The sequence below is a fragment of the Pinus tabuliformis genome, chromosome Q, assembly GCF_031772625.1.
Source record: "Pinus tabuliformis cultivar Carrire ecotype Pingquan chromosome Q, CPIR1, whole genome shotgun sequence".
Taxonomy (NCBI): domain Eukaryota; kingdom Viridiplantae; phylum Streptophyta; class Pinopsida; order Pinales; family Pinaceae; genus Pinus; species Pinus tabuliformis.
Window position 1 is genome coordinate 840975124 of NC_142296.1, and position 17876 is coordinate 840992999.

Genomic DNA, 17876 nt, shown 5'->3' on the forward strand with positions numbered 1-17876 from the left:
CTGCATGGCTTTACTGGACATGTTTCAAAGATCAAATTGATGAATTCCTAGACCTAAACATAGAAAATGACTTTTGTCCTTTAAAGGACCAGACCTTGATTGTCATGGACTTTGGTGATTATTGACAAAAGACCTGAGCCAGCAGGAGCCAGACATGAGGCGAAATGATTAGCATGACTTTCTCCATCAGATCATGGCATGCCCCTAACGAAATGCAACTGAGTGAATGGAGCGGGACACCTAAAATTGAAATGCACAAAGAGTTTTGATCTCTGACAGAGGGTTGACCAGACCGACTCTAACATCCTCCACATGTGTTAGGAGTTTCTTTCCTTCCTGCATTTTAGCAAGGCACTGCGCTTGTGTTAGGGAGAGCACAGTCACCCTGACTTCATCATACTATTGCTATAGCTCCCTGACCTCAGTGTTAAATATTTGCAGGTTCAGACCCTCCTGCAGATTGTTCACTGACTCCATTACTTGTTCAAACAATGTGGTGCATTCAACGACTGTGGCATCTAGGGTGGCCATCCCTTCATTTATTGTAGCTCTGCAATGCTCCCAGACCTTAGGAGGAGTTGTGAGCTGCAACTTTAACTAAAGCTCTATGATCTTCATGTTGAGTTCAAACTGAACTTCGCCAACCTCTACTTTATCTTTGTGTACACCAATGCCCAGTATTCTGATCTTTGCTTTTGGTTTTGCATCCTTGGGGATATGAAGCTCAGGCACTATCTTGCATGCCTCTGCGACTGCTAACTCTAGTCGTGAACTATGTGCCTATAGAGCCTCTTTTTCTTTTAAATCTTGCGTCTTCTCAGCGAACATCTACTCATTTTTCACTCTATACTCGCTGATGAGGTTGAGGGCGTGCTGCTCTCAGGCTCTAAATTCATCTATCACCCCTGCATGCAGCGCGTGGAGGGTCTAATTGGAGAGCATCGCTATATTCAGTATGATGTTTTTTATAGTACTTAAGATAATGTGATCATCAACAGACTCTACACGAATGGACACCTCTATAAATGCTATAGTTTTGAGGTCTAGGGACCTAACTAATTCTGTTTCTTGGCTCATCCCAAGTGTCAGGCTTGCTTGCTCTACACTTGCTTGTCCGGTGCCCACATGTATTCTTCTTGCCTGGATCTGCAGCTCGTGCAAATCCTTTTGGACGCTCCCTAGCATCTGCATGTACTGCTGCTCAAACTACTACAACAACTCGGTTGTGGTATCCTTGATTTCATCCCCAATCTCATCGAGATCGCCTTCTGTTAAGACCATGGGATCCATCTGAGACTTGTCCAATTTCTACTTTTTCCTTGGACCTTCCTGCTACTCCTTGCCATGCTTATTCAGGATGAATGGGGTGTTCTTCCCCTCATCTCCTCTGCCATCTTGCTATGAAATTTCCTCCTCCTCTGTCGTCGGTGAAGGTGACTTGTCACCTTCTTGTGACTCATGTTTCTCCCATTCCACCTGCTCCTTGGCAGTGCATTCTTGCTCTACCCAAGCCTTTTCAGCGACTTCCTTCTTTTTCTATGCTCCGAGGTTACGTGCAACCTGCTTAGCTGCCTCCTTTCTTTTTTGTGTGGGAGAACTTTCCACACCTGTGCTTGGTCCAGTAGCTAGATCTGATGGGGTGCACCACTCTGTAGGCCATCTTGCTACCACCTCCTGTACATCCATTTTTATTACCAAATATGGCAAGTCATGCCACTTCTACATTGGATCCTTCCTCACCTAGATATACACCCTGTGGAAGTCAGCCTTGAATGCTGCATAGGATGACAGCTACGTGAACAAGGTTGGAGAAAACCTTGAATGTTGATTAATGGCCATACAAATATCCATCTCCATGAGGACCCAAAATATATTTGTTTCATCGATCCACATGGCATCCTTGGTAGCCCATAAGGAAGCAAATAGCACTGCTTCCGGTAGTTTCCATGCAACCAACACAATGGATAGCAATAACCAAGCGTAATGAAATGGATTGGTCTCATCCTAAGCCTCACGACAGTTTTCCAGGAATTCCTAACAGAGGTATCTGGCCCAATTGAACTGTATGCCCTTTGCGCACTGTGTAGATAGGGACACTACGGGCACTGAAACTTCGTATGCACATCATTTCCTCATCACCTTCCTTGCTAAGATTTGGGTGGCTATTTGAACTATGAGGTCTGATATAGATAGAATTGAATACCCTTGCGACTTCTTCATGAGGTCGTAATCTTTCTTCATTCTTTATGTAAGGTCCTTTTCCCCTGTCTTTCTACCAAATTCCTTGGCCGGGTTCGTTCCTTATACGGTAGGTGGGTGAGTTTGTGTATGAGAATGTCAGTGATGGGGATAGGCCCCCCTAGCCATAGGCACCCATCGTACACCAATGTGAGCAGTAGGTGTACACAGACTATGTCAATGGGGGTACGGTGGTATTGGGGTACACATAGCAGATTGAGTAACCTCGAGTGCTCCACACTATGGATCCATTCCTCGATTTCTAATGTCATCACACCTGATTCTGCATAATAAACTCGTCTCATATATTTATCTGTCGCCAAGTGGGGAAACCTGGCATGATCTACGAGGTGTCAATCCTCCATATTTAACAGTGAGATTCGTGCGAGCCATGGACCTTCAAAAGGAACCTACTCAGGAAACAGGGGCATGGAAATGGTGAATTTCTTAGAGTCTAGGTCCTTTGTGATCTTCAACTTTCCCATTCGCGGAGGGATATACTTGAGTATCTTGGTTATGGGCTCCACTCCTTCAGCATCTATGACTTTTGTTCCTTGGCCTTCTTCTGCCTCCAAGTCGAATACCTTCTCTAGTTTCTTATCTTTCTTTGACTTTTGTGTTTCAGAATGATTTCATGGGGAGGCGCACACTGGCACCGGTTTCTTCTGCTTGTCCTTCTTCGATTTGGCTGTTTGGGTTTCTCTGGTAGGGTGGGTTTCGACCTAGGTGACCTCGGCATTGTAGGCATAGGAGCTGGGGCTTCCATACTTAAGACATCTAGGGCAGCTCCCTTAGAGGCAACATCACCCGTACTCATTGTCTCAACATGACTGGGGCCAAGCATTTTCTTGAGGATAAATTTCTGGTTCAATGCTAACAACTTAGCAAATGTAGGGCTCATGACTAGATCTTTCCAATATGATCGATTCATAGGTGACAGACAACAAATCTCAATAACAATTCTGAGAGTACAAAGTGTTCTTTGTTGGACCGACATGCATAATTCATAAGGGTTTCTTAATTCAAATCCTATAGTTCCCCCCAATTTCTGACAATTAATGTTGTTTTGGCAACAGATATTCAAAGATTTTTTCCTAAAATGCCACCAACCCACTCCTCTTAACTGTCTTTTAGTTGTCAAGTCATGAAAAGTGACTCCAATGGTCTCTTTTCTGATGTGTTGCGTGACACCTCCCTCCATGGCGTAGCTTCCTAGTCTACAACTTCATTATTTTCCATGTAGACTGCCTGCTATTTAGTCCTCCAAACTTGGTAGTGTATTTTATAGTCCTGCGCTCCCTTGTAATTGTCTGGAGCACTAAGACTATCTTTCCACCATATAGTCATTGCACAGGATCTCCTGTATACAGCTTCAATTGGCTCCCATTCACTCTTCCTAGAAAAGTTTTCCATTCAGCTTCGCGAGCTGAACTACACCTCCATCTGTAATTTCTTTGATAATATATAGCCCTAGCCAATGCATATGGAATTTCCCCAGAAACTTAGTGAATTTACTATCATATAACAAGACAAGGTTGTTTACCTTGAACTTGCAAAGCTTGATGTGGTGATTGTGCCATGATCTTTCACATTCCTTCTATACTTGCCGATGAAATCCTACCAAGAATTGGTCCTCTTCAAGCTCCATTAGCTGTGCGAGCTGTTCCTCCAAGGCCTCACAATCCGACATACCTATGAGAGTTGTTATGCATAGACTAGGCACAATATACTCCATCCGTATTATTGCTTCTACACCATATACCAATATGAACAGTGTTTGCCCTATCAACTTCTTGCAAGTAGTCTTATAAGCCCATAGTACTACAGGTATACACACATCCTAGTCATTTCGCTACACATTGCAGATCTTCATTAGCATGTTCTCCAAGATTTTTTTGAAGGATTCAACAGTTCCATTGGCTTGTGGGTGATACGGTGTACTCTTCTTATGGTAGACCTGGAATTCTTTTGTGAACGCATTGATTGTTTTGTTCGGAAAGTGCGTACCCCTGTCGCTCATCAACACATTCGGGTAGCCAAATTTGTTAAGACATACTCAAACAAAAACTTTGATATTGTAGCCCCTGTACAATCCTTAATCGGCTATGCCTCTACCCATCTAGTTAGATATTTTGTCGCAATGATGATATAGCACGCACCAGTTTTCTTCCTTGGGGACTGAATTAGCCAAACGAAATCAATCGCCCATTTTTCAAATGGTTGCAAAGATACTTGAGGTTTTAATGGAAATTCATCCCTTTGTGATGGTCTACCAGTTCTCTGACATGAATCGCATGCCTTACAATATGCCTTGGAATCCTTGTGAAGTGTTGTACACCATAGACCTGCACACAAAATCTTCTGCGTAGTCACCTTTCCTGCAATAATGACCTCCCACCGCCCCTCCATGAGCTTCAACAAGAATGTTATCCCTCTCAAAATCTGGCACATATCGTCGTAATATTTCATATGTACCCATCTTATAAAGATGTCCTGCAATAATTGAAAAATCTGCCACGCGCACTACTAGTTCCTTCTTTTGCTGACTTGTATACCCTTCTGGTGCCATCCTTGTAGTAAAGAAGTGAATAATATCTACAGAATTATTATCCACTATGTGCACCACAAAGAGTTACACATTTGGCAACCCTTCCTCGAAATTATTAGGCTCCTCTCCTGTTTCGATCTGTGACAAATGGCCAGGTCTCGCATTTAACCTCCCTAGCTTCATAATTACTTCAAAGTCAAACTCCTAGAATAGTAGCAACCATCTGAAGATCTTCCCCCCCAACACAGGCTTATTGACCAGGTATTTCAAAAAAGAATGATCTTTGTACATCTTTAAATTCCCTCCTAACAGATAGTGCCTGAATATTTGTAGTGCATACACCATGGTCAGTCCTTCACGCTTAGTCTTTGAGTAATTCTTCTCAGCCTTCAACAATTTCCTACTCGTAAAGGCTATAAGATGGTCCATTTCTCCTTCACTGGCCTGCATTAACACTACACCCAATGCAATGCAAGAGGCATCCACATGTACATGAATTTCCTACTTCCAATGAGGGAATACCAAGATTGGTGTAGTGACCATCTTTTCCTTTAATACATCTAAGTTGCGCTGACATTCTTCGTTGCAACAGAATGTTGCGTCCTTCTTCAACAGTTTCTCCATGGGCGTGGTAATTTGAGCATATGCTTTGATAATTTTTTTCTAATATCCCGTATGTCCCAACGTCGTGCATAGCTGCTTAACATTCCTTGGGGCCTTAAAATTCACAATTACTGCAATATTTTCATGATCCACCATCAGCCTTTGCTTGCACACCACGTGACCCAGCAAGATACCAAAGGGAACATAGAAGATGCATTTATTCAAATTTAGCATGATCTTGTATCTGCGACACATATCCAACATTAGGTGTAGACTTTCTACATGGCGCTTTACTAATCCGAATATTTTCCATCATCAAAGTATACTTTTAGGAATTTATGAATGAACTCCGTGAATGTTGCAATGACTACACAAGAAAATATCACAAGGCGCATTCTTGAGTCCAAATGGCATCACAATGTGTTGAAAACAACCCCACTCCGTCACGAAGGTCGTTTTGCTCCTATCCTCAGGAACGATCTTAATCTGATGATACCCCGAAAACCCATTAGTGAACGAGTAGGCCTCCTGCCCTCCAACATTGTCTAATAATTCATCAGTAAATGGCATCGGGAATGGATCATGGACACACACATCCTTAAGCTTCCATAGATCTACACAAATCCTTATCTCACCCTTCTGCTTCTTCTCCTAAACAACCACTAGTCTCACCCAATCAGATTCTTCAACCGGTTCTATGATGCCTTCTTCCAACATCTTATCCAACTCTAGGTGAAACTTTTCCTTGTACTTAGGATTAAGGCGATACAACCTCTGCTTAATAGGCTTCGCATCTAGCTTTAGAGTAATATTCATAATGCCAAAATATCCCACTATGCCCTTCAAATCCAAAAACTTGGTAGGGAAGAGATCCTGATATTCGTGGAGTAACTTGGCAAATTTATCCACAGAAGTGTCATCCCAATAATCTCCAATATTTTCAAACTTTGGTTCTGCTTCAGTACCAATGTTTACTTGCTTTGTCTTCAACGACGCGGTGATGTCCTGGTTTTCTATTTGTGGGCCCTTGACTTTGTGATTCCCTTCTTCCTCTAGAATATTAATCTTTCTTAGATCTTCATCCTCCTCTTCAACAGTCACATTATAAAATTCCAGTGCATGGCACAGCTAGGTGCTCCAGTCTAGTTGGACCCACTCCATAGGTTCTTGTGGCATTCTAAAGATAACTGCCTTAATCTCGTGTAGAACTTCATCAATGCTTGTGAAGCTGTCTTCAAAAATGAAGGTCAATAATAATCTTTCCCTTAATATATCCCACTCTACAGTGCCATGGTAGAGCTCTGTTTCCAGATACCATTTCATGGGAATTGTATCCAAAGTATGGAAAAATATGTGTACCCACTCCAGCTGTCGCTCCATTCCCCACGCTTTAGTCCATTTTTCTAAGTGATCATGCGGATCATCCTTCCCACTATATTTCTCAGTCATTCTAGTGTTAGGATGCCCAAACCATAACCTTAGAATTCTTTTGTAATCCCACCATCCATCAAATATATCCTTGTGCACACCCCACCATCCTGCGGGCGTAGTGTGCAGTGCCAAATCTAATGCTTGGAAGCAGTGATCCTCAAGGACTTCACACTCAAATGCATCCAAAAACTTATCCACATCAGTCAAACCATCATAATAGGGTAATTTCCTCACCTCTGATGAAACACAATGCAGTGACTTTGTCATCATATTGCAGCACAACATGCATACTTCATGCAAACAATTCTACTAATGCTCCAACTCTTCATTTGAATCAGAGGTACAGGAACTCTCCTAATCCCATACAATTCATCCATCTATCATTGGATTGATCCAGTCTTGGTCTCGTGCTATTATTTTATAGATTTGATCAAGTTCATCATCGCTTTCTTCATAGTCATGAATTGGTTTGGTCTATTGCGCCCCTTCTGTAGGGTCCAATGGTACTACAACCTGAAGCGATTTATTTTTAAACGACATTGTCCATTTTTTCAAATTGATGACCCCATTCATATCAATGGCCCAGAAAATTCCCAAGAGCACGGGGTATGGATTATTGTCATCAACGATCTTTATCACCTCAAATTCATCCATCGTGCTCGCATCTTCTATATCAAATGTTACTCCATATAATCGTCCCATAAGGATGATTTTCTGCTAGTTCGTCATTCTGAGCTGAATCAGAGACCACTGTAGCATAGGTATCCCCATTCTTTCTCATGCTTGCTTTGGTAGTACATTCGCATCGGACCCTATATCCAAGATGTCAACCTTGTCCATTTAATAATCTCCTATCTACACAGTGAGCCTCATCTCGCACCATGTTCTTGCCTTATGTTTGCCAATTTTTCTGACCACACGGTGTCCATTAGGGACCTTCTCTTTGCTGGCACATTTGTTTATCAACTCCTGCAAACCTTCCACAGATTTGCTATCACATAGCAGCTTTATGCAGGTCTCCAAAAACGTAGTAAGAATATAGGGGTCAACCTTTGCAGGCGTGCTAGTTTCTTACACCTTGTCCCAACTTCCTAAGGTGGACACCTTAATGAAGCTTTTCTTGGCCTCCATAAATGTTTCCTTTGTGCAATTTTGATCAAAACCCACTTCCTTTGGGGCCTTGAGGACCCATTTGTCCTCTTTAGGTTGTTTACCTTTATTATCAACAGTCGTTATTTTTCTTCTCAGCACTATATTCATGCTTTGATCTTCCTCGCGGGGCTCATCTCTCATCATCTGTAAGTTCTATGGAGTTTGTTGAGGTTGCGCTTTCTTTTCTTTAATTTTATCTATCAACAATGGGCATTCCTCTATAGTATGGTCAAACTAGCTGCAGTATTGACATGATGAGTGTGTCTGATTTTGGCACTCTCACGCATAGTGTTGTGGCATTCTACAGTTGTAACAAATAACCTGACCTTGGCCTCTACTAGGCCCTCCTCCTCCTCGGCCCCGTCCTCATTCCTAATAACCTCTGCACGCTCCTCCAGCACCCTGCTCTGGAGGCCAAGTTTATGATTTCATCTGGTATGTAGGTGTTCTTTCCATCATCATCTCACAGTTGCTACAGTGGCGCTCATCATGGCCCACCAATTTGCAGAAGTTACAGAACAACTGTTGGGGTGTCTGGATGAACTTTTGAAGTAAATGACAATTATCGATTGTGTGTTGTCCATCAACCTGACAAATAGTGCACCATAGTACAACCCTCACGCTCGGCCCTATTGGAGCTTCAGGCCTTTGGGGAATTGGTCCCCCTCCTGTAATATAATTTTAGTACATGGGACAATGGTCTTTATCATGCCCCTGGCTCTTTCACTTCAGACACCAAACTTCTGCACACACCTCTGGTTTAGTCTCCTTGTCTTTCTTCAAGCTCTGCAATTCTAAGCAGAGGCTCTGTAACTGAGAGTGGATCTGTTGTACCCCCAAGGTTGCATCCTCAATAGGCATTGCATGCAACCTCGTCATGATTTCCAAAGCTTCCACCTGTGTTCCTATCTTCTATTGCGATGGAAAAATCCTCAAGTGGGATAGAAGTGAAGCTATAAACCATTCGCGATGCTGACCATCTGTGAATTGCATGTTAGCTTCTTGAATTTGACATTTGAACCTTTGATCTAATTCTCAAGGCATCTCATCGCTCCTCATCATGATTTACTTAAATTCAACTATTGACTGCAAGTTAGACTTAGTCTTACCAAACTCCTTGTTTAAAGTAGCCTTAGTCTCTACTAGTGATGCCAGAGGATTATCATAACAATACTTAATATACCAAGTTAGTGTGTCATCCTGTAGAGCGGTAACCAGTTGTTCCTTCTTTATATTTTCATCAGTAATTTGTTGCATTGTCCACATAGAATTTGCAACAAACCAAAATTTCTTTATAACTTCACTCCCTATGCCTTCGAAAATCGATAGCTTCATCATATTTTCCATGTTGAATGGAGGTGGTGGAGGTGGAGGTTTGGGTGAAGGTGTATGCGGTGGAGGTGGGGGTGGAGGCGAAGTGGATGGGTGATGTGTTCATGGAAAACCTTGTGTTATCAACTGGACAGAACTCCACGGTGAGGCTTGTACCGCTCCTTCGTCATCGCTTGAAGGAGGTCTGATCAACGAGCTATATTCTGGACCTAATCTCTCTCGATCTCTAAAGAGTTTTCCACTTCACGTAGCTTCGATCATCAAGGCAATGGCATAACCCTTTTTTCACATAACAACATTTTAATCCAGGTATTCAAAGATCTTAAATACTTACCACAACGTCCTTTGAAAAATCGTTGCTCTGCTTCGTTGTAGCTGACTGAGTGATGAGGAATCGAACGCGTCTGTAAAAAAATCCTCACAGAATCAAAGCGAGCCAATGATCAATAGCCCACACGATCTGGATTTCAGAGGCTTCTATTTTTCGCACTAATTCAAGAGTCCACACTATAGGATTATCAAGCTTCCACCTTCCTTGGTTGTCTGTCAATTTAGCTAACCACTCGTACAATTCAATGGGAAAAGTGTACAAGAAGATTTCGTGTATCTTTGTATACAGATACCTTTCAACAACTCTTCCTTCAACATGCACAGATTCCTATTTTATTGCATCGCGAACTCATGAATCTTCCAATCCAACCACTTTTCAATTTCTTTCTTGGTTGGATTCCAGTGATGTGACATCACACATCTCTTTCAAGCAGATATCGGTCCCGAAAACAGAACCATTTGTTGGCTTAGGGTGTTCTGACCAAGGTTCAGAGTTAGTTGTGCCAACCAACAAATCCCTACACTATTGGCCCTTTCGGCAACAACCCACGTAGCACAGGTTGCAATCTCACCCAAAGCAATATGGGGGTATGCTAGAACCAAGTTTCTGCATCCAGAGACTAGTGTGATGTATTTTTAGTGCCTCAGATATGCCTTCATGCAAATCTATACGCTCTTAGGGACAACTATTGCAACTCTGTCTAGATTGTATTTAGACCTTCGTGAAGGTCTACGATTACTCTTTCCTGACCTTTAGCAATCAATTTATCTACTTACACACATTAAAAAGCAGTCCTAAATTAGGATTCACGCAGATTTACTTAATCTATTAGTAAGCATCAGAGAATTCATCAGAGGCTTCATGAAATTAAATAAATGTTCTTGCATACATCATTTAACAGTTATTCAACAAATTCGTGCAACATTCAATCAACATTCCATAAAACACATCATTCATCGACAACATATATCATTAACAGAAACATAGATAAAACTGATACACACAAGAATTCTTTGGTAACTATCTTTATTGATCTTCAGTTTAGATTTACAAACTCAAAACTACCCTTCTCACTCAGCTGCATGGGTCTGCACACTCAGCTGCGGACTCTAGCTAGGCCTCTGTGCACTCAACTGCAGAGTCTTTCTTCTCCTATCTAACCCACTACTCTTCGCTATCATTTCTCTTCTATTGACCCATTTCTTATCATTACACCAAAAGACATGCCTTAGACTCTTTAAGAGACACCTATTTATAGCCTTTTGCATACAATGCCATGGTTCGCGGACCATAGGTGGATCTCAAAATTGACTCATACTTTACATAAAAAAAGGGGCTAAACCCCTTTGACTCCTAATCATCTACACACTCTGCATCCACAAATCATTGAGACTTTACATTAGTTACAAAAATGTACCAAAATTCTCCCAGGGGACCCCATCCCAACAAAACACATGGAATAACTCTTAATACTCACGAAAACAACATGCAAAGTCAAAATAGGTTCCAAATTTTGAATTTAGGCCACCAAAATTTTGGAGGTTGTTGTAGTAGTGACAATAGGTGCATCAATTATGTGTGCCATATAAGAACATCAATTATGTGTCACTTATGGTACTTCACTTATGTGCATCAATGCATATGTGTTGATGGTCATGGTTGATTCCATATTTTGCATCACTTGTGTGTTTTTAGTTAAGGTGCATCACTTATATGCAACACCTAATATGGTGTATCATGGCTTGTGAGCATTGCTTGAGTACATTGATTCCTAATTATGTCACTTATAGCATGTATCTCATGCCATGTTGTTTATTTGTTGTAACACCCCCCTCCCACATCTACCCAAGCAATCGGCTAGCCGGAGTAAACATGCGATTAGAGGCCACTATGATATGATCTGACCTCCTACGTCACATTAAGGAAGTGGAACTGACGAAAACACACCATACATACATTCAACATCAACTTCAGGACCCTCAGGAGCCAGTCCAACACTTTAGATAGCTTGCCCTTGGGTCCCACTAATCTTTTGGACAACTTAAGTCTCAGTCGCTCTCATTCTATATGCATGAAAGCGGCCAGAAACGCAGAGTCGCTCTCACAAGCTTTCTTGCCAGCATCCATAGACGCATTTAGTCAGTGCTATGCCAGCGCCCTGGGGATTTGAGCCACATTTTTAAGCCCAGGTCACTGCCTAGAATTGAACCATCTCTTCATAACAACAAAATAACATGGAAATGACATTACTAAAGGAAATACTTGTTTAATACCTTAATTAGACCCCTACTAGCCATGATAGGCATTTCGTCAAGCATATCACAAATATGTAATCTACAAGTGTAAAGAACAGATCTGAGCATAGCAGTCTCATACTTATCTGAGATTCACCATGAAGCATTGATGCCTCGACACATTAACTACCATTCCATCCATTAGTCCATAGATACATATATTATTCAATTACAAGTAAAAACATCATGAGAGCCATATATAGTTGTTGTCATAAAGCATATACATAACCAGCATAATAGGGACAGAAATACCAATGAACTCACCGCCATATAAACCTCATATAATCCAGTATAATTCTCAAAGAAATAAAATAATAAATAACCTCTTATTGATGATGCAAAAATCCACCCCAGGATGGGACTTCCACATTCCACCCAAACGTATAATGGTTGATCCAAATCTCTCTTCAACCATTCACCCCTGTGCCCTATTCCAAGCATGAATGTGGGATCTTATCGAACACATTAATCAAAAATCATATAGGGCTTCCAGAGGCCATCCACCTCAACCCATCAAAAAGTGATTCCACCTCACAGTCGGTCATCACAAAACCATAATCAGATTGGTCTCCATCCAAGCCTTCCAGGTCTTCCAGTGCATTTGTTCCAACCAAGGCTTCTAGGACTAGTAACTCAACCCACAGCGTATACAAGGCTTCCATAGAGTTTTTCCAACTAGGGCATCTAGGACTAGTAACTCAACCCACCAAGGGCTTCTAGAGCGTTTTTCCAACCAAGGCTTCTAGGACTAGTAACTCAATCCACGTTGTTATAGGGATTCCAGAGTGTTTTTCCAACCAAGGCTTGCAAGAACTAATAACTCAACCAAAGCTAAGGAAACATGAGAACCAACGAAAAAAGAAAAATGAAAGTAAACCCACAATCACCATGGTTATCCAGGAAATGGAAAGGCTAGGCAATCCACTGTCAATCCAGGAAATCCTCCATGCCAATGACATATCACAACCAATAATCCACATGCATATTCCATGCATGCCAAAACTGGTGAAGAAATCATACATGCAACTCGATACCTGCAAGTAAATCTGATGTAGCTATTAATCCCAATGCCTTCTTACGCTTTCCTTCTCTTCCTTTGCCTTCTTGCTTCAAGAATCAAAGTATGCCACACCCACCAAGTGTGCTCCAAGAAAACTCTAACTCTCCAAGAGTATGAGAGAGAGACTAATGAGAGAGAGCTCTAACACTGAATTGACCAAGTCTTAGCGAAGAGCTCACACTGACTAAGAGCTTGCCAACTGATCCTCGGAAGCCTTCTTGTTAATGAGGCCTCTATTTTTTTCATTTTCCATTATTTTCCTTCATTTTCCTCCTCACTTTCAACCTGTGACCTTTCACCTTCATTTTCTCCTAATTTCCTTTATTTTCATAAATAAAATGCCAATTAATGCCTCATGCCTTTCCAAAGCCTTAGTCATTGTCTTTGCCAATTTCCTAATCCATAATAGACTAAATCAACACCCATTAGGATGTTTCACCCACCATTCAGCTTGCAATAGGTGTCCCATCAACAATGGTATTTATATATTTTACATGAATTTTTAACCAGGGTTGTTGCAAAACCCTCCCCCTTGGGAGAACACCATCCTCAGTGTTCAATGACACCTATAACCAAAAATACTATTGAAAACAAAACATACTACCCATGTATCTTTATAACACATCTCATTACAGTATTTACAATCACCATTGCTTAAGCATGACAAACATACCGTTTACTGGAACTTTATAACATAGCTCATTATGGTATTTACAATAACCACATATACACATACACTTTTTCTTCAACCAACAAATAACCATACTACCTATGGAGCTTTATAAATCCAGCTCAATACAGTATTTATAATAATATACACACATATACACGTATGTGCATTTTCTCAACCAACAAATAAAAGGATATGATGCCTGCATCACAACAAGGGAATCTAGAGGCTCACACCACCACCCTCAAGGTAATACCAGAATTCACCTCCTTCCAAGGAAGTCCAGAATCCACTACAATGTCAAATCTACATCCAATGTCTAGCACTACAATACAGCACCACTTGTGCTCTCAGTGAACAGTTATTGGCTCATTGTTCCAGGGCACACTCCCAATGTGCATCTGATTCCATCTAAAAATGCTAATGAAAAAAACAAACATATCTATGACCTTCCCTTCTCTGCTACACAGTTCCTCGAGAAATCCAGTCATACCTTCCATGCAGTCACTTACATCCCAAGTTCTGTTGGCACCCCCATCTCGGGTATTCTATCCCTTGGCAAGGCTTCCTCACATCGGAAGATACAAAACCAAGGCATATACCTGCCTCAAACATCCATATCGGTCATATCATGCTCATGGAAATCAATGGACACTATTGGGTACCAGTGTCCCAGAATGGCCCTGCTCCTAAAGTTCTTTACCAACATAATGTTGCATTTTCCAATTCCTTTTTCTTGGCACTACTAATTCTTGTAGTTGATTTCAACCACCCAACTGGGCATGTTTATGAATTCATGTACCAAGCACATAATTTCTATTAGATTCAAAATAAATTGAAATAACTTCAAATCATACCTCATTGGTAGCTCATCAATAAGGTACACTTGCAATCATGTTTACTTCATCTCACAACAAGTCAAACTAATTGTTTGATTAAATCATCATGTATAAACATATCACATCAGGTTATCTAGGAACACAACCATCATAGATCAAAACCCTAAATCACATATAACCATAAGAAACCAAAATCATAGATCACATGTAATCATCATAGACTAGAATCATAAATCACATGCATAATAAAATTTAAATACAATACCGATACTTGTCCTTCATCAATCCTTACTCTTGCCTTTGTTCTTTATGTACACACCCCGGATCAATTGCCACACCTGACAACACTCAATGCCTTCTCCTCAACTAGGTGCACCTGCACATAGTGTGCATCACACCCATACCACCACACATGACATACAACACCATGCAATACATGCATCTACCCCTAGTGTACAACACAACACAATACATACTCCCACGTCCTGTGTATGACACAACACAACACATATACGTACACAATGTACATCATAAGACAGGCATCTGCACATAACGTGCGACACCTAAAAATTCATACAACACAACTCATACATCTATACCAATGTATAATGCCACATAATACATGTACCTACACCTGGCATACAACATAACAAAATAAATGTACTACACAAAGTACAACACAAGGAATAGACATGTCATGATACCATGACTACACAATGCACATACGTAGTACCACATGCCTACAACACATGACGTACGACATGCACATAATACCACACGTACATCAGTACCATATGTACAACATGTAAACAATACTACATGTACGCCACACCACCTATAAAACATGTGCATAGCATCACATGTACACGACACCACCTGCACAACGTTTACACAATGCCACATGTACACAGCACCACCTACACAACGTGTACACAATGCCACATGTAAACTGCATCACATGTACAATGTGTACATAATACCACATGTACGCATTACCACATGTACAACATGTACACAGCGCCACACGCACGACATATACACAACACTACCTGCACACATCGCCACTTGTACAACATGTACACATCACTACATGCACACAACATCACTTGTAAAATCATGCACACAACACCATATGTACCTAGCACCACCTATACAATATTCATGCAACACCACATGTACATAACACTGCATATCCAACATGTACATAGCATCATCTATACACAACACTGCATATACAACCTAGACATAGCACCATCTATACCCATCGCTGCATATGTAATATTCACACAACATTATCTGTACCATCCTGTACATAACATTGCATAAACATGTACACACACTATATATGCACAACATCACATGCACACAACAACACATATGCAATAGGTACATCATATACAGCATATGCACAACAATAGTACTACACATCCAAAAGCACATTGTCTTTACTAAGAAACTTTACTTCCAGTGCCTTATCCATGCTTGTCCCAGCATGTCACAGACCAAACTGCTTTCATTTCGCTGATGTATTCCTCGAGTTACCTATCCATATAATAGACATAATATAATCACTTAATATCAACTCATAACCACATGACACTGACCTCATATATTTTTCACGACTACTCTTCCCACTTAATTCCTCATAGACCAGGAACCTCTCCATGTCATTCACCTACGTAAGCAATCATTCTTCCACAAAAATGATTCCTAATGACCTTGTCAGAAGAAAAATAAAACATGCATACATACATATATATACATATAAACATCAACATAAAACAATCATGATCCTATCAGAAAATGACACACATACATATATACATATAAGCACAATCATAATCATGATCACAACATAATTTCTAGATATCATAAGGTCAAGGTTAAGAGAACTTCATTTATGCGTGTAACACTTGTGAAACATAGAGAACAACAATTCCCAACTTGGTCAAACCATCTGACACCTCGGGTCCATTTACTTTACCTTTTATGTTATCTTTTTCATGATTATCTTGCCACTGTCCATTTACACCAATGGACCAAGCCAGTCCAACCAAATATCAGTCTTACCTTCCGCTATGCTTACTTATGCACAGAGCCTCATCTAAATCTTACATTACCTTTCGAGTACCACACTTCTATCCTAGAGCTCCATTAACTTTCCTCTTTCCCAAACAATTCCCAATACTCAAAACATAAAAGGAAATACCAAGAAACAACCAAGAAGAAAATCATGAAAACCAATAACGACATGACACCACAATAAAGTGGCATAGCTATGCACATACACACGGAAAATCGCAAATCAACCGCAACAATCACAAAATACCAAAAGCACAATACTAACCACAGACACTATGACTCAATCCCCATGGTTCCCAAGGAAAGCTCAACCTGAGCCTTCTTCATATTTCATGGTAACCTCTTTTTCCATGAAATCCCCTGCATCATATGGCCATAAATGCATAAATGTCAGTGCATAAATAAATATAACCATACACCAGATAACTTATCTTTTTGTGCCAAACACATTGCATTTTAGTTGAACGTGTCCATGCCATCTCTCAAGGGACTCCAATTCCCTTGATAAATCCACCTGTAACTAGAGGCTAGTTAATATACATGTCAATTGCATGTCCATGAATATAGCACATATCCACATAATTTCAGAAAAATAAAGGTTAAGAAGACTTCCTACATGCAAAGAACTCATTCTTTTGGAATTAAGGTTTCCAAACATAGCCAAAGGAATTCTTGTCCAATTCCTTCTTTTTACCTTTTTTCTTTGTTGGAATCAAGGCTTACTATGCACTGTCACATCACCCAAATGTTAGTTATATAAACACATCAACTATTACCTTGTCACGCTAATACCAAGCACGTTTCCTGCAACTGCTCACACATGTCAACCACATGTTCCAAATATCAAGATAATCATATATATCAATTTTAAATCAACTTTTACAACAATGGTGTCATAACCCTTATTCAAATCATAGTCATTAGACATAATGCTACAACTGTAAACTACATTCAAGTACATATCAATTGTTTCAACACATATGTATTAGTACAACCATCTTAAAACAAGATCATTTCTTCATGCAACACATACTCATATCATGCAATTAATCAAACATTCAAACAACTCACAAACATACCATGTTAGATAAATCAACTAGATGACATAATAGACACCAAACACTCAAACACCAAATAGATGACATAATCAAACAATCAAGCACAAAGTAGATGACATAAGCAAGCTCATACCTTAATGTGTCTTAGGGGAGGCTATCTTGTCTGCACAATCAATCCAGATTAGCACAACATAATATCACATCATATTAACTCATACCTGAATGTCATAACCCTAAC